This window comes from Paroedura picta, chromosome 1, assembly GCF_049243985.1.
Source record: "Paroedura picta isolate Pp20150507F chromosome 1, Ppicta_v3.0, whole genome shotgun sequence".
Taxonomy (NCBI): Eukaryota; Metazoa; Chordata; class Lepidosauria; order Squamata; family Gekkonidae; genus Paroedura; species Paroedura picta.
Window position 1 is genome coordinate 166,738,480 of NC_135369.1, and position 24,680 is coordinate 166,763,159.

Sequence of the window (24,680 nt, forward strand, 5' to 3'; positions counted from 1 at the left end):
CGAAAGTCTCAACAAAGTGCCAACCGCTTGATAAGATCCCTGGCCATCTGGCCGCCTGAGAACTGGCTTGTTTTCGCCACCTTTCTGCTCTCCCGCCGAAAAAACCTTCTACCCCCGCCCCTACCTGGTGCACCCTATAACTACCCCTCTTGCTTCCCTTGTACTTTGTTATTATCAAGATCTTTGCTTAGGAAGATCTTGGCCTGCTTAAGCATACTGTGGACTTTGCCTAATAAAGCTACTTTTGGAATTTGCAACTGGCTGTTGGATTTCGAATGCGCTTTCAGAGGAGGCTCCACAGGCTGGGCCCAGCCTGATTCCTGACACCTCCATCATTTGAAACACACACTGCACCCTGTCATCTTCCCAGTAGCCATCTATTGACAAGGGAAATGATGGTTGGCATAGCTAAACAGTCCTATTTGTCAAGCACAGGATATTGCTGAAGCTACTTCAGCATAAGCCCTTCTGGTCCTGTTGGATTACATTTACCACTGCTTGATGAAACTTGCACAGACAATGACTATTTCTTTAGGAAAGACTTTCCAGCTAAAGATTTCCTCGGCAGTCTTACTAGCTCAAAGCCTTCTGAATTTGTTCTGCAAATCTCCAGCATCCCAACGTATTATTTTCTCTCTATCAATCCAATTTTGAATTACGGTCTTCTGATAACGGTATTCCTTTGCCTTTCAGTACATGCAAGTTCCTGACAAAAGCTGCAGTTTAGCATAATTGTTTTTTCCCCCTAGATTCTCACACCAGGGGTGGATGTTAGTCACTTATGAGAAGTGCCACCTACTTAAAGTGCCAATTTGCACAGTGGGACTTTGCAGAGCAATGCCGGAAAGGCAGGAAGTATTTGAAATCTGGAATGTGTGCGTGTATATCCTAAAAGAAGGAGTCTATGCGGGTGGGGGGGGGGGACAATTAAGCTATAAGTAGAGAGGAAAGGTGTACTTTCTTAATGTACCAAAGTACCTGGCATGAGCAGAATTGACAGAGTTCCTTTTCTCTCCGAGATTGCTCTAATAAAATCAACCAAATCCACGCTGACTTTTGTGGGCTAAGTCACAAAGGCTAAGTTCTCCGATGGATTTTTATCCTACCCTGTCAAGACCCAGAGAGATAGCTGGGTTGCCAGGTTCAGACTGGCCACTGGTGAAGGATGAGGGGATACGGTTGACAGGTTGGGAAATTCCTGGGGATTTTGAGTTGGAGCCTGGGGAGGACAGAGACCTCTGTGGCGTATAATGCCACTGAGACCAAAGCATCTATTTTCTCCAGGGGAACTGATCTATGTCATTTGGAGATGAGCTGTAATTTATTTATTAATTTTATTTATTTATTTTTAAATACCACCACTCTCGGTAGTACTGCCTCGTGGTGGTTTACAATATAACACGAAAATCACAATATTACAATATAAAACCCCCTAAAATCCCCATACAGGAAATAGACAGATGGCATCATAATCCAGGATCCCCAGGTCCCGACTGGAGGCTGGCATCTCTAAAAGACAGCATGTTTTGCATGTGGAAGACCCCAGTTTTTAATCTCATCTCAGCCATCAACTCACCATTTCTTCCATCAGAGCCATTCTGTATATTGGTGGCAGAATTCTGGAATGTACTTCTCTAGTGACTGTAGATTGTATCCCTCTGTAGATGTACCTCTCTGGGGATTGTAGATTATACTTCTTGTAGATGCACCTCTCTGGGGACTGTATATTGGAAAATGTATTTTTGAATGTTTCTCCCTGTAAAAAGTGGAAAACCCTAGAGGTCAGTTTGTAACATACCAACACATGTTACCCTCTGTATGGAGAGTCCTAATATTTTTATTCCAGAAAGATGTAAAGTTTTGGACTTGTATTCTATCATTCCACTGTACTCTCCTCAAAAGAAAGGCTCCTAAAGTGGTAACAACAATCATGGTGTGGATCCTACCTTAATAAAGTAAATGTCCTGTCCCTTGAGTTAAAAATGGCTTTTTTCAGAACTCTTTTTGGAGTTCCTAATTGTGTGGCAAACCACATACTTGTCACAGAAGTTGGCCAACGAGGTTTAGAAACCAGAGCTTGGCTCCTGTCCTTGAAATATTGGTTAAAATTTTATTTCTATGCTCAACCAATAGTTTGCTAATTAACTTTTTGATTGATCCCTTCTTCCTCAAATGGTTAAGTAAAGTGTCACAAAAACGTCAAACTATGGGTTTGGACATCTCAGCTCTCAGTGTGCAAGAAGAAGGGATTATACTAAAATCAATCTCTTAGAGATGAGAATATCTGGATGCGCACTCATGAGGTTCTTCTACTAATAGTGTATGCTAACCTCAATTCTGGGACATTCTCTTAACATACAAAAACCATGCCCTTATGTCTCCAAACTCTGGAGGCACAGCCATTAAAAGGAGTGTTTATTTTAGCTCACCTAAACATCTTTCCTTCAAACCTAACTCAGGGTAGATTTTTGCAGATTCCTTCTCAGGAGAGATATAGTTTGCATGGGTGTAATGTCCTTGAAATGCTATACCACTTTCTCTTGGAATGTCCTAAGCTTGTTCTACACCATTGTCCTTTAGTTGAATGTTTGAAGAAATTGAGATCTACCCGTGTTGACGAGAAACATTGGAGAAAAACTATACTATGACCGTTTATGCACTGGAGGTTTCATGCTGGGCTCCAGGCTGGAGTTTTAGTCGTGGCAGGTTGCTCCACCTCTTCCTGCACCCACATGAGGGAGCATTTGGCCTGGTGCACCTCATCCACTCCCTATCTGTGCTCCTGATAAGGGGGTGGGGCAGTGAAGTTCCCAGTGCATAAACGGTCTAAGTGTGAAAGACTCAGCAATAATTCTGAAAGTAGCTAAGTTTCTCTTGGCTATTATAAATGAAAATCTTTCTGTTACAGAATCTGTAACTGTAATTATTTAAAATTGTAGTTTCGATGCTTTGCCATTCTTATGCCAACAAAGGAATTCTAACTCTGGTTTCTCTTTCTCCTCAGATCCACTCCTCAAAGAGACTAGAAAGGGAGTGAACTCCTGAGCTTTAAGAATACTACGTTGCTGAAGGCTATGCTTAATGCAGGGGGCTCTCTTGGGCTATTGGGGTGTACTGGCCATATAAATGACAGGCAGGTTTCCTGATGGGCTGCTGCTCTAGAGCAGGGGTAGTCAATCTGTGGCCCTCCAGATGTCCATGGACTACAATTCCCATGAGCCCCTGCCAGCAAACTCATGGGAATTGAAGTCCATGAACATCTGGAGGACCACAGGTTGACTACCCCTGCTCTAGAGGGCTATTGATGTTCAGGAGCAAGCCAAACCCAGGCTCTGCTAATTTCCAGGGTGATCCCTCCCCGCCCCCCACATTTCACTTCAACTCCTAATTTCCTTTAAGCACCCAGTGAAGAAGCGACCGAAAGAGGAGTACCTGTCAAACTCATTCCAAGCTGACTGACCGGGGTTCTTGAATATTATTATCAATCTTTATTCTTATGAAACAAAAATATGTACAGTATGGTTAATCAGATCAAAGTAGGCTGAATTGACTGACCGTGGCAACATACAAACAACCAGGATTCAGAAAATGGGCACATGGTCGGAACTGGGATCAGCAGTACCCGTGTCAGGTGCTGAGAGAAGAAAAACCCCTGTGACAACTCACACATATGAAACCACATGAAGCTGCCATCAAGGGCACAGTCTGCACTTACTTTTTTTATTCCATTGTCAATCCTGTTGAATTCAGATCGCTTTGAACTCGGGTCTTCCTCTTCCCCCCCTCCCCATTGAAACAGGAAAGTCTTCTGCACGTGGTTAGGGAGGCTCAGAAGGTGGGGGGGGGAGCCAAGCCTCTTTCTTTCTTTTCTTGAAGGGGGGGAGAGAGGAGCCAGGCAGGGAGCCTCTTTCTTTTCTTGGAGGGGAGGGGGAGAGGATCGAAAAAGGCAGAGGAGGGAGGAAAAATCCAGGACCGACCGAAGTTGAGAGAAATTAGGGGCTTCTCCTTTAAGGCAAGCATGTCACATGACCAGGTGTAGCCTATCAGAGGTTCTCTACCACGGAGCTTTCTTTTCCAAATGGATATTGAGGATTTTCAGTACTCTGAAATATGGGACAATAAATGAAGAGTCACTCCGAATCAATCCTTCTTGCTGCAGAAGGAAAATTAAAATCGCCCCAAATCCAAACGGAAATCGCATTCTGTGTAGAGGGCAGGGACTGAATCGATCTGGGGCTGGAATAAAAGATCCGTGTAGTTTACACCAAGGTCAGTTTTGTCTGCTCAGAGTAGCAGCAGCTCTCCAAGGTCTCTGGTACAGGTCTTCTGCATCGCCAACTGCCTGGTTCCCTGGGGCCTTCTGGGTGCAAAGCAGAGGGTCTTCTACTGAGCCACTGCCCCACTCTACTAGCTCCTTACATCCTAATTTACCCCATTACCTCATTCAAGTTCAGTCTCCTCTTTGTAAAGTGAAAATCTTATATGAGTAGACCCTCACTTGGAGGTTTGTGCCTGTGACAAGAATGTGTAAGCTATAGTATCGCAAAGATGGGGTTCCAGCTTAGCTCAGCTCATGGAATCATAGAATTGGAAGGGGCCATATGGGAGCTCCTACTCAGAATATTCTGGTGTCCCGTATGTGGGATCCCATTTCTGGGGGCTTGGATCGATGTTACTATTGGGATCAGTGTCTAGTCCAAGATGAAGGCCACAGGATCACACAAAGTTCTCTAGTACTTCCGGTTGTCAGCTAGAACTTTCGATACTGTTGAGGGTCAGGGTCACGAGTAGTTTCTGCTAGATATTGTAAGATAATTTATATTTGCAAAGCCCCACATAGTAGTATGATTGTGCCACTCAAAGAGGAAGGCACTCACCTGTGCAGTCCATGGACAAACACCCCATGCACACCTGGAGGAATTGTAAAGGGCATCTGAATGTCAACACATCCTAGAACCAGTGTAAGTCTACAGTACCAGACCATATAAATTATGGACTAGGCAAAAAATATCTACACCCAAATTATCCCTACCATTTAGAAAAATCCTCCTTAATCAAAGCTAGGCAACGCATTGCCACTCAGTCAGTCTAAAGCAGGCTTTCTCAACCAGGGTTTTGTGAAACCCTGGAGTTTATCAGCAGCCCTGGATGGGTTTCCTGAGTGGGAGTTAATTTGTTTTTTATATATTTTATTTTTTTTGTTAAACATTTATCAGGTGATATGGCCATATATGATCATATGGTCATGTCATCCCCTCCAATGGCCAATGATGGGCCTGGAAGGAGCAGAGAGGGGGAGGGGACCCTGGGTGGGCGTGTCCACAGCTATGCTTCCCAACCATATTCTGCATGATGCCACTACTTCTGGGGTTACTCGAAGCTTGAAGAATGTACCAAGGTTTCTCAATGGCAACAAAGTTGAGAAACACTGGTCTAAAGTAGAAGAATGAAGGTTATTGCATCTTTAAAAAAAATAGCTTCAGTGGGTCGGTTACCCCCCCCCCAACCCAACTGGCATTTATTAGTAGAGCCATGTGATCTCACGCCAACTGCTATTGGACTCACTCTCTCTTCCGTCCCTTCCTCCAAATGGAGGACAACAACTCCCTATCCATGCAGCTACTGCAGCTGGAGAAGATTCTCTGCCTCTAAATTGATTCTGGACAGTTCCATTAGCCCGAGAAGACCCATGATGAATGAGAGAGCATGCAAAGGTTAAAAAATAACCAGAGGAATAAAAGAGGAGTACTAAAACAAGAAATGTCTCCAAGTTAGAATGCTGGCATTTCAAAAGTCTGACCAGGACAAAGAAGAAAATGTCACTTGTTTGGAGATGTATGATTGTAAGAAATGTCTTTGAACCTGAGGAGATATTGTTTGTTTTCAAGATGCATCCAAAATCACAGGTAAATAAATGTAATGTAGAACTAGATTCAAGTCTAGTAGGCACTGTTGTTGTTGTTAGGTGCGAAGTCGTGTCCGACCCATCACAACCCCATGGACAATGATCCTCCAGGCCTTCCTGTCCTCTACCATTCCCCGGAGTCCATTTAAGTAGCACTGTAGAGACCAACACACTTCTGGGGTATAAGTTGTTCTGTCTTACAGAGGTAGTTGCCTTCTTTGAAGCAAAAAGGTGGTTCAACTCGAGACAAGAACAAATTTTTAAAAACATGTATTGGGTATTACAATGCATAGACTCCCATCTCGGCAGGGCTTCCTCCAATAGCATTTTTCTTAAGGTTGTCTGACCTAGGTGGAAGAGAGTAATGCTATCTAACACAAAAAGGGAGTCAAGGTGGGAAAGGGTGCAACAAAAAATACTTATCACACTGGCAACTAAGCCAGACACAAATCCTCTATAGACCATCCCATTCAGGTGAAAGGAAAGCTGAGTTCTCTTGCAAGTCTCAGCATCATGCCTCCTGGAGAGAAAGGAAAACATGGTTTCTTTACAATTCATTGGAATATTACTAAGCAATTCTGGATTCCTAACTATGGGCAGCATGTAAGCTTTCATGAGTTAAAGCTCACCTTATCAGACCAAAAAGGAGTTTTGATTCCCCAAAGCTTATACCCTAAGAATCTTCTTGTTCTCAAAGTTGTTACTGGACTTGAATGGAGCTTTTCTATGGCTGACAAAGATGGCTACTCTCTGAAAATATAATTTAGTTTCTTATAAATAGAAATAACTACCAAGTATTATTTACAGCTGTGAGATCTTCGGTTGGAACAGAATTTGCATGTTAAGAATTGTTCCACACATATGGAAATGTCCCATACGTATTCCATACAAATGTTCCATACATAATTAGAAATTCCTGGGATTTCAAAGCAAATAAGCCAGGCCAATTCTGGAGTAGTTAACTTGAGATCACAAATGCTTCAAATGTGTTTCAAAAACCGTTCCCTTATTCAATGCAGCCATTTAAAGCATATTTCATATATTTTAACACACAACAAATCAATATTGAAATTCAGAAGAAAATGGAGGCCAATCTTAGATTATATTGAAGTTGAAAAGAAAAAAGCAACCTTCAGATTGTATATGTTAACTATGGTTGTTAACACACTATCCTGTCTATAGCTGCTAGATGATGTAAAAGAACAGGATATATCCTGTTAAATGTTAGCTCTATGAATATTTTATTTTTCTTCTAAATAGTAGTTGTAGTATATAACTGTAAGCAGTATTTATTTTTTGTATCTTTCTAAATAAATATATATATATAATTTGGGGGGGGGGACAAACAAATACCAGTGTTTCAAAAACTGTTCGCTTATTCCACACAGCCACTTAAAGCCTATAATTCAAATTATGTTGGGGCATTTAAGCCAGACAGTTATTAAGATCAAGGCCCTGCCTGAACTCCCACAATTTCACAGGGCCTGCAAAAGGAAGCTCCTCTACCAGGCATTTGCCTGAAACTGACCAAACCTAAATAATATCCACAGGTCCCCCTCTGACAATCCCCTCCATGGTCTAAGTCAGTGGTCCCCAACCCACGGGCAGTGGCCCGGTGCCGGGCCGCAAAGGCCTTGGCGCCGGGCTGCGGCTCCCCCCCCGCCCCCCCGCAGTAAAAAATTTCCCAGGCTGCAAGCTTGCGGCCCGGGAAGCTTCTTACTGCGGGAGGGGGGGAGAGGGAATCAGGCCCGCGCCCACGCATTACATGCATGCGTGAAAGTGCCGCGCATGCGCAATTTCAGCCACGCAGCATGCGTGGGCGGGCAGTTGCCCTGCCGTTCCCCAGCCTCAAAAAGGTTACCATTCCTGTTATGTTGTTGTTGTTTAAGATCACTGAAATTGTGTTATGCAGAACCACTGTTAATTATTATTGTTGTATTTGATTATGTTATATGTTAGGTTGTTCCATGTATCCCCCCGTAATGTTATATGTAAACTGCCCTGAGCCATATGGAAGGGCGGTATAAAAACCTAATAAACAAACAAATAAAATGCCAAAGATGTGAACAGAGACATGTCACCTTTCCTAGATGGAGGAATTGCCTTCTGCCTAAAGAGCCTTCAACCAACTTAAGAGCTTCTTCCATTGAGGAAAAAGCCATGCAGGGATGGACTAGCCATTTCACTTAATAGGAAATTTCTTGGTGGGTCACTGCTCTAGAGCAGTGGTCCCCAACCCCTGGTCTGGGGACCGGTCCAGGTCCGTGGATCAGTTGGTACCGGGCCGTGGCTCCTCCTCGTCCTCCTCCCCATCTGCTGCATCGGGGCTGCCCTGCCACTTTGGTGCTCTCCAGCGGCCACCATGGCTGGGGCTCCCCCTTGGCGAGGCACTGCACAGCTGGTGCTGGCAGCTCCCCCCAGCAGGCGGTGGAAAGTCAGGGGCACCGGCAGGAAAGCAAGTGGAGCTGGGGCTCAGGCAGCGGCAACGTCCCTTGGCAAAAGATTACCCCCCTGAGCCTCAGTAAAATTGTCAAGCATTGACTGGTCCCTGGTGATAAAAAGGTTGGGGACCACTGCTTTAGTTTAGAGGACTGCTGGCAATCAGGACCAAGCACAATAAAGCCCCAGCAACTCTGCCAGTGCCTCAGGATACACTTGGTTCAAAGCCTTCTACATCAACAATGATAATAGTATCAATTAATGTCAAATCGCCAATAGTCCCCTCCTGCAATGCTGCCTGTTTGTATCAAGGACAATGGGTGTGTTGATGTCCACTTTGGGTGCTGTTGAACTGTTTTCCCCCTGCAGCAGTGGCTTGTAGTGCCTCAGCTTGGCTTGCTCCAGGGTCATAGTCACCTCCCAATCTGCTCTTGGAGCCCCAAGTTAGAAGAGGGTTCTTGAGGCTGGAGAAAGGTCAAACATTCAGTTGAGTAGTAGGATATAGGCCATATAATTGTCACACATTTCCAACTGGACATGCAATTACTAAAGAATGAGCATGTAGAAAAGTGATTTGAACAACAACTTGCCTTTTCCATATAAAAAAACATGCCTAGATTACTTATCAGGAATGCCATGCTAATTAGCAGAACCTCGGTTTTTTGCCTACCTTTTCTGGGAGATTTGCTAAGAATAATATGGCGTGCTTTTTCAACCATCTGTGATTGGCATCTCCCAGCCTATTTTTATTGTCCCTGTAATTAGCAAGATATCTGCTACACATAATCATGTATTCAATATAATTGCTTCATAAAATTAAATCTCCAGTTTATAATAGGGTTCTTTATTGACCCAGATGTTAACTCATCTTCCACCCGCAGAAAAATATTGCATTATGCTACAACAAGCTTCATTGGCTCAATGTTATTGACCTGCTTGACTTCGCACCCATCTGTACGTGTCACATCTTTCCTTGCTCAGTTCTGTTTCATAGTCTCCATGTTTCTGATTTTTATTCCCCCTGCAGTTAGAGAACATTTTTTCCTTCCTTCCTTCCTTCCTTCCTTCCTTCCTTCCTTCCTTCCTTCCTTCCTTCCTTCCTTCCTTCCTTCCTTCCTTCCTTCCTTCCTTCCTTCCTCCTTGTCACAAAGGCACCGGGACCTCCTTTAACAATCTAAAGTCATCAACAAACAGCAAAGTTGCATCTCCATTTTGATCTACAGTGATTAAGCAGCAGTGGCACCTTAAAGACTGAAATGTTTATTCCAGCCTAAGCTTTTATTCAAAGGTCATGTCAATAAGTACATGATATGTGATGGCTAAAGTTGCCAATTCTGGATTTGAGGGCAAATCCTGGGAAGAATGGAGTTTGAAGAAGAGCTGATTTTCATACACTGCTTTTTATTACCCAAAGGAGTCTCAAAATGACTTACAATCACCTTTTCCTTTCCTCTCCCCACAACAGACACCTTGTGAGGTATGTGGGGTGAGAGAGCTGAGTGAACTGTGACTGGCGCAAGGTCACCCAGGAGACCTCATGTGTCTCAAAAGGGCTTACAATCACTTTATTTTCCTCTCCCAACAACAGACACTTTGTGAGGTAGTTGGGGTTGAGAGAGTTCTGAGAGAATTCTGAATGGCCCAAGATCACGCCACAGGCTGCATGTGAAAGAATGGGAAATCAAACCCAATTCTCCAGGATAGAGTCTGCTGCTGTTAACCACTACCCCATACTGGCTCTCAATGGGGTAGGGAGGAGAACAGAGGGAGGGGAGATCAGGGGGATGTGATAACCTACAGTCAACCCTCTGAAGGGTAGCTAATATCTTCCCTGATCCAGATGGCTTACGATCACCTTCCCTTCCTCTCCCCACAACAGACACCCTGTGAAATAGATGGGGCTGAGAGAGCCCTGAGATTACTGCTCTGTGAGAACAGCAGTATCAGGGCTGTGACTGGCCCACGGGCACCCAACTGGCTGCATGTGGAGGAACGGGGAATCAAACCCGGTTTGTCAGATTAGAAGCCACCGCTCTTAAACACTACACCAAGCTGGCAGTGGGAAGCAGCGCTGTTGTAATCGCTGCAGATATGCAGTGGTAGTCAAACTGCGGCCCTCCAGATGTCCATGGACCACAATTCCCAGAAGCCCCTGCCAGTGAATGCTGGCAGGGGCTTCTGGGAATTGTAGTCCATGGACATCTGGAGGGCCGCAGTTTGACTACCCCTGCGCTAAAGAGCACACAACAGTGATTCAGAAGTGCAAAGAAGAGGTGAAAACGGAAGCAGTTTCTCTTTAGAATGGCTCAACCACACTTTGCTGGCCTGAGGCAAGTGACTTTTGTATGAAACGTTCGATAAAATCAGTTTGCAGCCGGTTGCTAAAACGGTTGTGTCTTGAATGCCACAAAAGAATCCATTAGCAGCCAGCTACTAAAACAGATTACAAAGGGCAGTTTGACAGGGGGCCATTGTTTCTATTTATAATTGTGTGACTCATTGTGACATCATGCGAAAACAGGGTTCAGCTGAAGCAACTAGCAGTAAGGGCACTTGCATAAATGTGAGTCACTTCACTAGCTACGGTTCATGAGGGTCCATTGGATCAGGACCTGAAGCCAAGATCTGATTTTGGCTCATCAACCAAAGTTACTCATAATTATGGTTTTCACGTAATGTATGAATGCCGACGTCTTAGTTTAGTCCTGGTTCGGTCCCTGTTTAAATATATACAGGATTCAGAGCAAACTCAAATCTCTGAAGCACACCAGATTCTGAGCAGCTGTGTCTTTCCATTCACAAACAAGCCAAAGTTAAACTAAACTGTGGTTTGGGCCTTGCAACTGTCCCCATGCCTCCCTCATCACCTTGTTCAGCCGGGCCACAAGACATTTCTGACAGGAAACCTGATTTTGTTTGCAGCGGTCTTTGCTATCACCGCTATGTGTCAGTTGATGGATTTTGCCATCTTGTAAAAAAATGGTTGCACATGCTGATGAGAGGGGATTTTGTCCAAACCTCAGGGACTCATTTCCATGTAATTTCCTCAGCACCATGGCAACATACGGAAGGCTCCAATTTACTGGCCATGGGGAACACAGTAATACGTTTCAGAATGAGCTTAATACTAACCATTCAGTAGCGCCATTTGGGGAAGGGGAGGGGATTGTACATTTTATTACCCTAAATAGCTTTATATAGTTGCTGAATAGTTCTGGGAAGTAGAAATATTTGACGGCGAGCCACAAAGAATCTGCTGAAAGAACTGGCGAGGGTTATGTGAAATGGCTAGCCTGGTATGAAATGAGAAAATAAAATATTACTGCCAAAAGCTTGATTCCCAGCTACACATATTAGCAGGGGGGAAATGTTCACAGTCAGAGTAGTTTGGTGATGGAATCGGCTGAGCAACAAAGAATTGAGGCTTTTGAACTCTGGTGCTGGAGAAGACTCTTGCGAGTCCCTTGGACTGCACGGCGAACAAACCGGTCAGTCCTAGAGGAGATCAGCCCTGACTGCTCCTTGGAAGGCCAGATACTTTGGCCACCTCATGAGAAGGAAGGACTCCCTGGAGAGGAGCCTAATGCTGGGAGCGATTGAGGGCAAAAGAAGAAGGGGACGACAGAGAATGAGGCGGCTGGATGGAGTCACTGAAGCAGTCAGTGCAAACTTAAATGGACTCTGGGGAATGGTTGACGACAGGAAGGCCTGGAGGATCATTGTCCATGAGGTCGCGATGGGTCGGACACGACTTTGCACCTAACAACATTAACAAGCTACGCAGGTGTTTCCTCTCTCCCTCACCACTCGATATGCATCCCTCCTGAAGTTGTACATTCAGTGGAAGAAGACAACTGTCAAAGAGAGAAGGACACAGCATTCTTAGGTAAAGGTTATGCTGTTTCACATGCAGCTACTGCTGCTATTACCCCTAAGAAAAGGAGAATGGACAGGGGGAGGTTTTAGAAAAACTATTTTAAAAATTCTTCTCTAATGGGGCTCTTGCTTTTCAAATCCATTCGCTCTCAAACAACTGGTACAGATTCCAACACTGCTGCCTGAAAACTCTTCAATTCTTTCACAGTTCTCTCCTATACTACAATGAAGACAATAACCTTGGCTACCTTGAATTCACTTTCCAGTGAAATAATTGTCACTTAAAATCTTCTTTCAGCACCCTTGACATTTCTTGTTAAACATTTTCATTCAGTTTGAGTGTCTCCCCCCCCTCACACACACACCGCATCACCCAATGTCTGCAAACTTGTAACATCTGTTCTCACAGGCAATGGCTGTTTTATTCTGGATTGTAAAACCTTCTCAAAAATAGCTTTCTGTACTTTAAGACTTTTTTTTTCAAAAAATGAAATAAACTTCTATTGACATACATGTCTTGCTTCCTGACAAGAACGGAATGCTATTTTTATTAGTGTCTATCCAGCAGAGCAATTTTCTAATGCTCTTAAAAACAAATCTCAGAGCAAGTATTAATTTGCCACCTACACTGATCAAACCCACTAATGTGAACTATATACAACCAGAATCTCATGGGAAAGATTTCACAGCTTCATAGTTACTAACACAAGTCCAGCAACTGTCTATATGACAACCTCTCCTCACAAGAGGCCTACTTCCTCTCCTTCATGTTGTGAAATATTTGTCATATTGGGCTTCTATTATGCGGTAGAGGAGAAATGTTGAGCCCCAACTAGAACTGAGTCCAAAGTTATGGCTTTTAGGAGGGGCATAAGCAATTTTTCCAGAGTTGGCACATGTCCAATTAATTTCCAGAAAGTTCCAGACAGATTCTAACAAAACAAGAGAAACAGATTGAAGATACCCTGTGACAATTCCTACCCTCCTTACTCTGTCCTTTCCTCCTCAGCCCTCCCATGCCTGGCAGTTTGATTCTCACAAATCCGTGATAATGACTTGACTATGACTAACAAGTTTGAATGGGATGTATAGTTTGCCTCAGATGCCATTATTTTCAGTGAAATCAGAGTCCAGTAACCTTTAAGGCCAACAAAGATTTATTAAAGGTGTGAGTTTTTGAGTGCAAACACTCTTCCTCAGACTAAGAACTGACCATCATAACAGTAGGAATTTTATTGTGCTACTTCAAACCAACACGGATACTCATTTGAATCTATTATTTTCAGTGGTCTGAGTTCACACATTCAACTGCCTGCCATTACGTGTTCAATAAACTGAAGGATAAGATGGTTTCTGTGGACCTGTGGACCAGGAGCACACCTCCCCGATGGTTTCCACATTAGGAATTTTCCACACAAGGAAATCACAAGGCCTCCACCATATTTAGGCTGCCTAAGAAAATAAATGGCTTTATTATGAAGAGAAACAACTTTGTATAGAATCAAAAGAGAAAGACCTAACTAACTGCCTAACTGTTTGTCTGCATTCATTCAACCTGTTCTGGAGGCAAGCAGGGAGGGAGTGTAATCAAAGGAGCAGGAAGTTTCCAAACGAGCCAATCAGGACATAGGAAGAGACCGCTTGAAAAACATCAGGAAGTTCCTAATCGAACTATGCTAAATATACAACTCTGCCAATGCTCCCAAGTAAGATATTTTTCATATGTTTTTGAATCATGCAACCCACAGATTGTGCCTTCCAACACACCACGTACAACCCCCAAATCTGGAGTTTTCTAAGTTAGGGCTTTTCTGCACATGATAAATATAGTGAAATGCTTATCTAATGTGGGTATTATATTCCGGCCACTCCACATGACTAGATCCTCCATTTTAAAGTGCAAGTTGGAAAATCACATAAAGTGGATTCCCCAACCTATTTAGCACTAGCTAAGGGAGAGCAACCAGCAAAGGGAAGGTATGGAGACTCAAATGCGCTAGAGTTATCTTTATTGTCCCGCCCTTGCACTGGCCTCCCTCTCCCAGGGTCAGGAATTTCTTTTTAAAAATGGCTAATTTCCTTGAGTAGTCTGACAAAGAGCGCTTGCACTCGAAAGCTCATGCCTTGAATAAATCTTTGTTGATCTTAAAGGTGCTACTGGACTCTGATTTCCTTGAGTAACGAATAGGCGGACAAATGTCTAGACGATGCCAGAAATAAAATAAAATATCTTTCTATGTCATGCCACAAAGCATGCCTTTCGAAAGCTTTCTTCCCCCCAAACAGGAACGATTCTTCCCCCTGCAAAAAAATCAAAGGTCTCATGAATCACTAAGGGCCCAATCCAGCCAATTTGGCTTCAGCTCCCATTAAAGTCAATGTGGCCATTGGCTATAATGGGAATTTCGGCTTTTCCTTCTTTCCTGGGGCCTGGGTGGTGGGGGCTTAAGTTACAGCCTCCAAAATTCCAGGGGTAGCTCTAGGAGGCTCTTCCTTGACTCCCCTCCAAATTTCAGAATGATTGGTCTAAGGGTTCCACTTCTAGGTGCTCGTGAAGAGTGTGCCCCCATCCCTCCATTATATCCAATCGAGAGTCTGTCCCATAGGATGTAATTGAGGGATAGAGGCACCCTCTTTAGGAGCCCCTTGGACCAATCATTCTGAAATTTTGAGGGGAGTCAAGGAAGAGCCTTCCGGAGCTACCCTGAAATTTTGGATGCTGTATCTCAAACCCCCACCCCTCCAGGCCCCAGGAAAGGCAGAAAAGCCGAAACTCCCATTTTAGTCAATGGAGGAAGGAGATTGGTTGCCTGAATTAATTCGGAAGTGCAATGCATATAAGGTGAGTTGCTCTCTTCCGCCATTTCCAGCAGCAGCTATGGAGGGTGAGGTGTGCAAAAGGACAGCCAGCAAAGACAAGACAGCAAAAAGGTGAGGAGGGGCTGGGAAGCAAGATAAAATTTAGCGCTTTAACATTTAGCTGGCGTAACGCTATTTTTACTGATGTGCGGAAATGCCCTTAGAGTTGCCAACTCCTCTTTCATTGCTCACTTTAATCAGCAAGACTCCAATCTTATGTGTCACTTAAATCAGTGAGCTTGCTTTTGAATAGTCACATCAGTAAATGTGACTATTACTTTTTCATTTTTATTTTTGCCTCGCTTTTGAGTTCCTGGTGACATATGGTTGGCTGCTGTGGAGAACAGGATGCAGGACTCGGTGAACCTTTGATCTGATCTCGTCGGGCTCTTCTTAACGCTCTTACGAAACTTATGAATGTAGGCTAATGTGCAATTTAACATGGGAAACACTCGTTTTTAATTAAAACAATTACCTTTGGAGATTCAGCTATTAAATTCAAATGAGCAGGTGGCTGGTTATGGGTTATTCCATTCCAATGTGTAAATGTGATGGTATATAAACTGTGCAGTACTGAATGTTTTTCGACATTTTTACTGGAGTAAAATCTAACAGAGTTCCCAGGTGTTCTCTTCCCCTGTGGATGTGACATTTCTTAACTGGGGAGGGAAAAAAGAGCATATTCTAAAGGGTACAAAATAAAACATAAATACCTAAAGCAACATGGTAGTTGGGCAGATGTGTGTGGAAGATCACGGTATGCTGAAAACAGCAAATTTTCACCAGCACCACATTTGCCCTTATTTGTCTTTACACTCTGTGGCAGGCTATAACTTACAAAAGACAGGTCCCAGTTAGCTCTGCCCAGTATTACAGCAAAGAGCTGAGCTCGAATGTAGCATAAGCAGTAACACTGCCTAGGTAAGACAGCTGTACCAGATAAGTATCTGACTCCTTATTTTGTATTCAGAGCATAACTGTTGGCCTGTGTAAGATCTTGCGTGCACACCCCCCCTACCTCCATAGCAATTCAAATTTATCTGACGGCTCTGGATCTGCATGGGAACTAGGGCTGTCAGATCCAAGTTGCGAAAAACCTAGGGGCTTTCCGCACTCCTTCAAAATTGCAAAATGGTTGCCAATTGAAAACGCTACTGATTTGCCGTTATGCACAATGTTGTTGACAATCTGCCACACACCTGAAACCGATCCGCAAAAAGCGCTTGGTTGTAGCGCTTTCAGGGAAATCCCCAAAAGTGGATTCACCTTCCGGAAAGCACTACACTCCTGCAACCAATCTGCAACACTAGCGGGAAAGTTCTGTGCGTTACCATTGTTGTGGTTTCTACAAAGTCCCTCCCCCTGGCTCTCTCCTCTGATCTTCCGGCGAAGCGATCACCATTTTTTTTTCTCCGAGCGAGCGAAGTTCAACCCACCAGCAAGCCTGTTTAGAGGCTTCCCCAGCTGCAGTCCCTCCCCAGAGCTGTTTAAAGTCACTAAGCACAAACAACAGAGATGCCTGTTTGCTGATGTATTTTCCCTTTATTTTTCACACTGTTTTCGGCTGAAAATCGCACCTGTGAGGGGGGGGGATTTTTTTTTTCACTCGGGGGGAACGTGGCAACGATGAAACGGCAGCTCAAACACACCTGCCAGCTGGATGGGTCTCTCCGTTGCAACGAAGCAACGCATATTCGTTGCAACGGGTGTGTTTTAAAAAAAATACCTTTCTTAAAAGGAAAGGGGCTGTTTGGGAGCATGCTAACGGCCGCCCATTGGCTGCTTGACGGCCAGGGGCGGGACGAGCTCGGCAATAGCGCTTCCTTTCTAGCGATTTTTGCCGAGACCGGAAGCCTGTGGGAAACGATAGAAACGCAACTGGATTCCACTACAAAGGCAGGTATGCATAACGACTAATTCCACTATTTAAAATGGCGATTTTTCGTTCAGCAAACAATTTGCTACAAGGATCCCGGTGCGGAAAGCCCCCTAGAGATTTGGTGATAGAGCCTGAGGAGGACATGGACCTCAGAGGGTACAGTGTCATAGAATCCACCCTCCAAGGCATCAATTTTCTCCATGGGGCACTGTTCTCTGTAGTCTGGAGATGAGCTGTAATTCAGGGGATCCCCAGGTCCCATCTGTCTGCACACAATAGATAATGCCCTTTCAATGCACTTTAGAAGTAGATTTTCCTGTTCTGCATAGGAAAATCCAGCTGCCATAGCACATTGAAAGTGCATTATGCTATGTGTGCAGAATGGGCCCTGGAGGTTGGCATCCCTAATGGGAACTCCTCAATTGATGCCTCCCCCAGTACACAATCACCTCTGTCTTGAGTCTTCAGAGCACGGAAGGGAGGTTATAAGACCTTTCTTTGCTTTTGCTGCATTTTGTAACCCGCAATTGCTGCATTTTGTAACCTTGCCCACAAATCCTTTCCTTAATAAACATAAAGCTTATTGCTTCCTGGTCTAGGGTTGCCAACCTCCAGGTGGGGCCTGGAAACCTCCTGGTATTATAACCACACCCCGGATTGCAGAGATCTGTGCCCCTGAAGAAATTGGTGCTTTGGAAGATGGGCTCTATGGTATTTTACTCTGTGGAGAGCCCTTCCCTCCCCAAATCCCACCCTCTCCAGGCTCCACTCCTCCCCAGATCTCTAGGGATTTCCCAACTGAAGCCTTGACACTCTTTGAACCTAGCAGTACAGTCTGGCTGGTTCAGCCTTAGAAAAGAAGATAATATGCACAATTTTTTTTTAAGTTTAGTATTTCAGCCATATCAAGCTACATCTGCTCCAATTCCCTCTTCTGCTCAGCCAGTAATGCTATGGGTCAGCTAGGCTATTTTGCCTCTGATAACTAGATTTATCTCTGCAGACAAATGGAGCCCTGCTCTTCTGGCTCCCACGCTTTGATACCAACATGCAATCCCGACCAGCATAACTACAGACAGACCGAGCTAAATGCAGCCCAATGGCCACAAATCATGGCCCCGTCTAAGGGGTTAATAGCTTGTGAACTGCATTTATAGATAAGGGTGAACAAGCCTCAGAGTTGGTTCAAAAGTTTCAGGGTTTAATCTCCTTTCTAAGAATGAATATCCAGGAAAAAACCTATTTCCACAGTACAAAACATCCTCAGTCTCTTTTTATTCTTCTTATTATTATTATTGAATTTGTTACCCGCCACTCCCGAGCAGGCTCGTGGCAGGTTACATGTGTCCAGTTAAAACTCCCATTAAAAACCCCATTAAAATGGACAAAAAATACCGGTACAGTAAACCGACAACCCAACAGCATGCAGAGAAACCCCCTATCCCCAACCCCTAACTCCAGAGGGAGGAGGCAGGAGAGACAAGATAACCAAATTGCAGCTTGACATCAGCGGTGTACCAAAGGTGGGTGGTAAAGACAGCCTACCCCAGGGGCGAGCCATGAAAGGGTGTATTGTCGGCAGAGAATTTAAGTCACATTGTGTCAAAAGGGTCAAGCTTACAACAAAATATTTACTATATAGTGTGCACATACAAAATTAAAAATTAAAATTAAAACATTAGTTGACTGAATCACAGACTGTACAATTTAGAAACATTCCTGGTAGATAAATATACCCTATGAACCACATAAAACCAGACGCATTTCAGCTTCTATTGGCTTCCACAGGGGTTACAAACCCATTCAATATGAATAACATACGTTCAGAGAGTCTATATATCTTTCACAGCCAGGTATAGTTCTCTAAATCAGTGGTCCCCAACCTTTTTATCACCAGGGACCGGTCAACGCTTGATAATTTTACTGAGGCCCGGGGGGGGGGGTAGTTTTTTGCCAAGGGACGTCACAACCGCCGCCTGAGCCCCTGTTCCGCTTGCTTTCCCACTGGCATCCCTGACTTCTTGCTGCCAGCTGGGGGGCGCTGCTAGCAGCAGCTGCGCAGTGCCACGTCGAGGGGGAGCCCCAGCCACGGCGGCCGCCAGAGAGCACCAAAGGTGAGCCAGCGGCAGAGTGGCAGGGCAGCCTCCGAGGCAGCAGCCGGGAAGGAGGAGGCCCGGTACCAACTGATCTACGGACCGGTACCGGTTCCTGAACCGGGGGTTGGGGCCACTGCTCTAAATTTTAATAAGAGTGAGCAGACTAAATTATTAAAGTTGAAATTGACAACATTATACTAAAATTTTATTAAATCTTTAGCCTTTTATAAAAATTAGAATTTTATAAGAATTCAGAATTACTTTGCCCTGTATGCTGTGTGGCTGGCTTGACTCGATTGACACAAATCAGAAGACTTGGGGTTGTGTGCCTGTCCCCACCCCTTTGTTTGTTGGCTTGAGAATTTAAGCCACCCAAAAATTCAGCACCCCCCTCCCCAACTGCACCAACTCTAATGCTACCCCTAAAGTTTGTCTTCACCCAGGCATCTCCCACTCCTTTTGGTAACCTTCAGGCACTTCCAAATGACTCCCAACCTCATTACTTTCCCACTATCAGGGGTGGCTTTTTCTTCAGAATTGTCCACCACCACAGTGACCGTGCACACCCATTGGTCACATTCGGAGATTCTGAAGTGAGCTGGTTGGGCACTCAAGGTCTCTCTTTGCCTGACATGGGGGGCTTTAGTCAGGAGGGTAGGAGGGTTGGATCTCTCAGCTCTCTCCATTAGTGTCCATACAAAAGAGGGAGCCAGCCTTCTGCGGAATTAGGGACATGAATATAAACACAAACCAGTACAAGGAGATCTGGGGGCAAATGGGGGCTGAAGGAGGAAGGGCTCACCAACAACCCATCAAAACAGTGTGCCCTTTCTCTTCCTCCCTGCTTTCTCCAATTCCTCCCCAGGTGCTATCAGGTTGAAACAGCTGTTGTTTTTCACCTGGACAGGAGGCCAAGGGGTGGGGGAAGGACACTCTGCCTGGAGTAGGGGTGGCCGAACTGAGGCTCTCCAGAGCAAAGATTCGGGCAGGGGTTCATGGGAAGTGTAGTCTATGGACATCTGGAGAGCCACAGCTTGGCCACTCCTGGCCTAAAGCCGCAATCAACTGGTGAGGGGGGGGGGTTAAACTCTGAGAAGTCTGAAACACATCACTGGTATGAGTGAGTCAGAAGTCATGAAAGCCCCATGTAGCCTTAGCCTGCCAGCAAAAGTCTTGCAAAACCTCCACACCTGCTGTAAGCCCTAGTCTCTCTAGCTAGGCTTGCTTCTGTGGAAACAGCTGCTGGTATGTTTAGGGAGGGGGGGGATATCTTCCACCCACCCCTGCACCATTTCCTTTCTCTGACTCATGCTCCCTGTTTAGAATGATTCTCTGCCATGGTGATGTCATGGGTAATGGCTCTTCCCTTAGCTTTCAAAAACGCCCCTGTGCTAACCATTCTCCTGGCCCTGGCAGTACAGATATTACAAATCTCCTGAGTGGCCACCATACGCACCAGCAGTCAAAAGATAGACAACCACCTGGTATAACAAAAGCAATCCCACGCACAGGTATATCAGGTTGATAACTATTGCTGAAGAATGTGACATTTGTGTTGCTCTGTTGTCTGAATATCACACTCCTGCATTTTCCACACTGAGACCGGCTTTCACATTTTGTGGGTATTGTGGTGGGGTTTTGATGGTCCTGCTAGTGGTACAATCCGTTCACATTTACATGCTATTTTTTGTTTTGTTTGTTTTTTTCTTCATGGGTCCATCTCTTCACATTCACACCAAAGACTGATTTTCCGGTGCGCCAGTGCCTCCCTCCCCCCCCCCCCCGCCCGGTCCAAAAAAGGTTGGGGACCACTGCTCTAAAGCATTCCAATATTTCAGCAGCCTCAAGCGGGCTGCACTATCTCCATTAAAGTACCAGAGCCAGTTTGGTGGAGTGGTTAAAAGTGGTGGCTTCTAATCTGGACAGCTGAGTTTGATGCAGAGTTTGATGGGTAACCTTTCACTAGTCTCAGTCCTCAGAAATGAGAACAAGATGCAATTTAATAAAGATAAGTGTAAAGTTCTGCATCTGGGTCAGAAAAATGAAAAGCATGCCTACTTGATGGGGGATACGCTTCTAGGTAACACTGTGTGTGAACGAGATCTTAGGGTACTTGTGGATTGTAAGCTAAACATGAGCAGGCAGTGTGATGCAGCGGTAAAAAAGGCAAATGCCATTTTGGGCTGTATCAATAGAGGCATCACATCAAAATCACAAGATGTCATAGTCCCATTGTATACGGCACTGGTGAGACCACACCTGGAGTACTGTGTGCAGTTCTGGAGGCCTCACTTCAAGAAGGACGTCGATAAAATTGAAAGGGTACAGAGGAGAGTGATGAAGATGATCTGGGGCCAAGGGACCAAGCCCTATGAAGATACGTTGAGGGACTTGGGAATGTTCAGCCTGGAGAAAAGGAGGTTGAGAGGGGACATGATAGCCCTCTTTAAGTATTTGAAAGATTGTCACTTGGAGGAGGGCAGGATGCTGTTTCTGCTGGCTGCAGAGGAGAGGACACGCAGTAATGGGTTTAAACTTCAAGTACAACGAAATAGGCTAGATATCAGGAAAAAGTTTTTCACAGTCAGAGTAGTTCAGCAGTGAAATAGGCTGCCTAAGGAGGTGGTGAGCTCCCCCTCACTGGAAGTCTTCAAGCAAAGGTTGGATACACACTTTTCTTGGATGCTTTAGGATGCTTAGGGCTAATCCTGCGTTGAGCAGGGGGTTGGACTAGATGGCCTGTATGGCCCCTTCCAACTCTATGATTCTATGATTCTATGATTCCTGTTAGAGCTGTTCTCACAGAACAGTTCTGTCAGAACTCTTGCATAACCCCACCTACCTCACAAGGTGTCTGTTGTGGGAAAATGAAAGCAAGGCAATCGTAAACCACTTCTTCATCTAACACCTCCCCCCTGCCATTATATGCCATCACACTTCCAGGAAAAGCTTACCCCAGTCTCTAGTGCCTGTGCCTCTTCTTGGGGGAGAGGCTCCATGAAAGCCCCCTCTTCATTCCGGTTCCCTTCCCTGGACCTTACTTCAAAGTTGCATCACTTAATGAAGCTTGCAGCCCTGGCTAAGACTGCCCTGGAGTACTTCGGCAGGGTGCGATCCCCTTACACAAGCCTCATTGCCTTCAGCATTCTTTACCCTGGTGTAAAGGGAATGGGATCCAAGGCATTCAAAGTAGCCAGAATATGGCTCTCTCCTCCCCCTCCCTTCCCCTACTGAGTCTTATGATTAATATGTGTGTCTTCATCAGTCTCTCTCTCTGCATTATGCTAATAAATGGCTCAAGAGCTGGTTTTGAAGGAACTGGAGTGGCAGAATTCTTTTTTCCCTCCAAGAGCTCCTTGACGATTGACTCTGAGTCAGTGTCTTGTATAAGCAAAGCTGCGGGAGCTGATGTTGGGCTTCCCAACGGGACTGGCTATTTGTTTCAGCACAGGCACCCTCCAGCTCTGAAATGTTGCAGCACTGGCATGCAAATATAGCTTTTAAAAGTTTGCCCATCAAAGTGTTCTGATTCTGAGCAAGAGGCCATCTTGTAAATTCTTTCCACAATGGAAGAAATACTGGGAAAATTAGTTTAGGAAAGAATGGGGGGGGGGGGAGAAAACAAAAAAAGACCAGGACAGCACAAGGGGGTTAAAGAACACAAGAGGGGGAACAAACCCTGGTAACATTGGGGAAGGAAAATGGGAAGTAAAGCAATCGATAAAAATGCCTCCCATTTCTTTGATGACCAGTCCTGCTGTAAAAACCACTGCTTATCAGTCTTCCTGAAAGGGCAAAGCAAAGTGTAATTGTTTTGCTACTAGGAAACTAAAGCAGGTGCACCGATGTGATTCATCTTCACTGCAGTTTGATACATGACCAAACTTAGCAATGACTCTGGTCTTCATTATCATCTGGGATTTCCTGGGATACTCGGATCAGTACAGATAAAATACTGTCAATGGGATTTTATGCATGGTTGAGGGAGCTCCAGTGAGACTAAGTGGATTCACACCTTAATGTGCAGAGAATTGCAGGGTTTGTTATTGTTAACCACAATGGATCTCAAGGTCGAGCAGGGAGTGGTGGGGGGAGGAGGGCCAGAAACCAGGAATGTCACAGTGCAGGTGTATATGCTAGCACCTGTTGTATTCCTGGATGCAACAGGCTTTGCCTCTAGTATATACTTGCATATAAGCCAAGGCATTTAATTTTACCACAAAATCTGGGCAAACTTATTGACTCTCAAATAAGCCAAGGGTGGGAAATGCAGCAGGCTACTGGTAAATTTCCAGGGTGGCCTAAGCGCTTAATCCATGCTCAATCATCACAGTCTTTCCCATCCAGCCTCCCTCCCAACAAATACAGATAAGTCAACAGGATGAATAGTTGCTGGTTTTTGTACCCCGCTTTTCACTAACCAAATGAGTCTCAAAGCGGTTTACAATTGCCTTCTTTTCCTCTCTTGATGCCAGACACCCTGAGAGAGCACTGACAGAACTGCTCTGTGAGAACAGCTCTAGCAGGAGAACCAAACAGTGCCCCCCAGGCCAGAAAACCAGAGTAGAACAATAGTACCCAAAGTTGGCAACCTACTACAACAAGTACAACAGATACCAAACTGGGGGCTACAGTGCCCCCCAGAACAAAATACTGAAATAAAGAACTGTAAGACTGAAAACTGAAAGAAAGAACTGTAAAAATTAACTTTTAAAAAACACAACCCCAAGAAGAAAAGGCAAACAATGCTGCCCCTCAGATAAAAGAAGAAACACTGAACAAACAGTAAATCCCAAAGCACCCCCAAAACCCACCCCACCCCACTCCACTCCACCCACAGAAACCAAAAGAATAGTTTGGAAGAAGTGATTAGGAAAAGGGGGGAAATATCAGAATCCCTCAGTCAAAGCACTGATGTCCTAAAAGCTGCCAGAGTAAGCTTTCAAGATATTTGCAGAAGGCAATGGTTAGCTGGGAGCAATTAGCTCACTCCCAAAGAGCTTAGTTTTTAAGATCTTTGTAGAAGGCAAAGGTTAACTGGAGGCCACTAGCTCACTTGCAAAGAGCTCAGGTTGCAAATGCAATGCTGCATTTGGTTGGCTGGGGGGCAGGCTGTTAATCCACATATAAACTGAGGAGGTCTTTTAAGTGCTAAAAACTGTGCTGGAAAACTCGGCTTATATGCAAATATATATGGTATATATATTCTTATAACCACTCAATGAATGTTCGTTATGTTCTGCTGGTCTCGAGTTTACAAAAAGTAATCCAGGCTCTATTTTTACCCATGTAAATTCTCGTATGAACTACAATGATCCATAGGTTGGAGTCAGAAAATAGGGGAAAGAAGTGCTTTCCCCAGACCCCATGTAAGGTTGCCAGAAGCCTGGCGAAGAAGGAAAAATGCTGTTCCTTTAATAAAAGCCTACTTTGATATTATTTACCTCCATGACATGAAATTTCATTTCCACATACTGAGCGCAATTAAATGTGCAGGAAGGTGTGTTTTTTTCCCCTCCCTACAGACAGCTGGCATATCTTTACCATATATCATGTGGCCAACCTGCAGAAGAGATTTCAGGATCCAGCTGCCACTTAAAACAGTCAGGGATCATCCCAATTATTG

General features: G+C 44.7%; 1 long non-coding RNA gene across 1 annotated transcript in view; it reads right to left on the reverse strand.

Annotated features, from left to right (window-relative positions):
• LOC143820154 (uncharacterized) overlaps positions 1–24,680 on the reverse strand; it is a 175,142-nt gene that overhangs the window by 19,304 nt on the left and 131,158 nt on the right. The window contains exon 2 of the long non-coding RNA XR_013225266.1: positions 1,577–1,756. This is a non-coding gene — a long non-coding RNA (uncharacterized LOC143820154). The remainder of the gene's footprint in view (positions 1–1,576; positions 1,757–24,680) is intronic.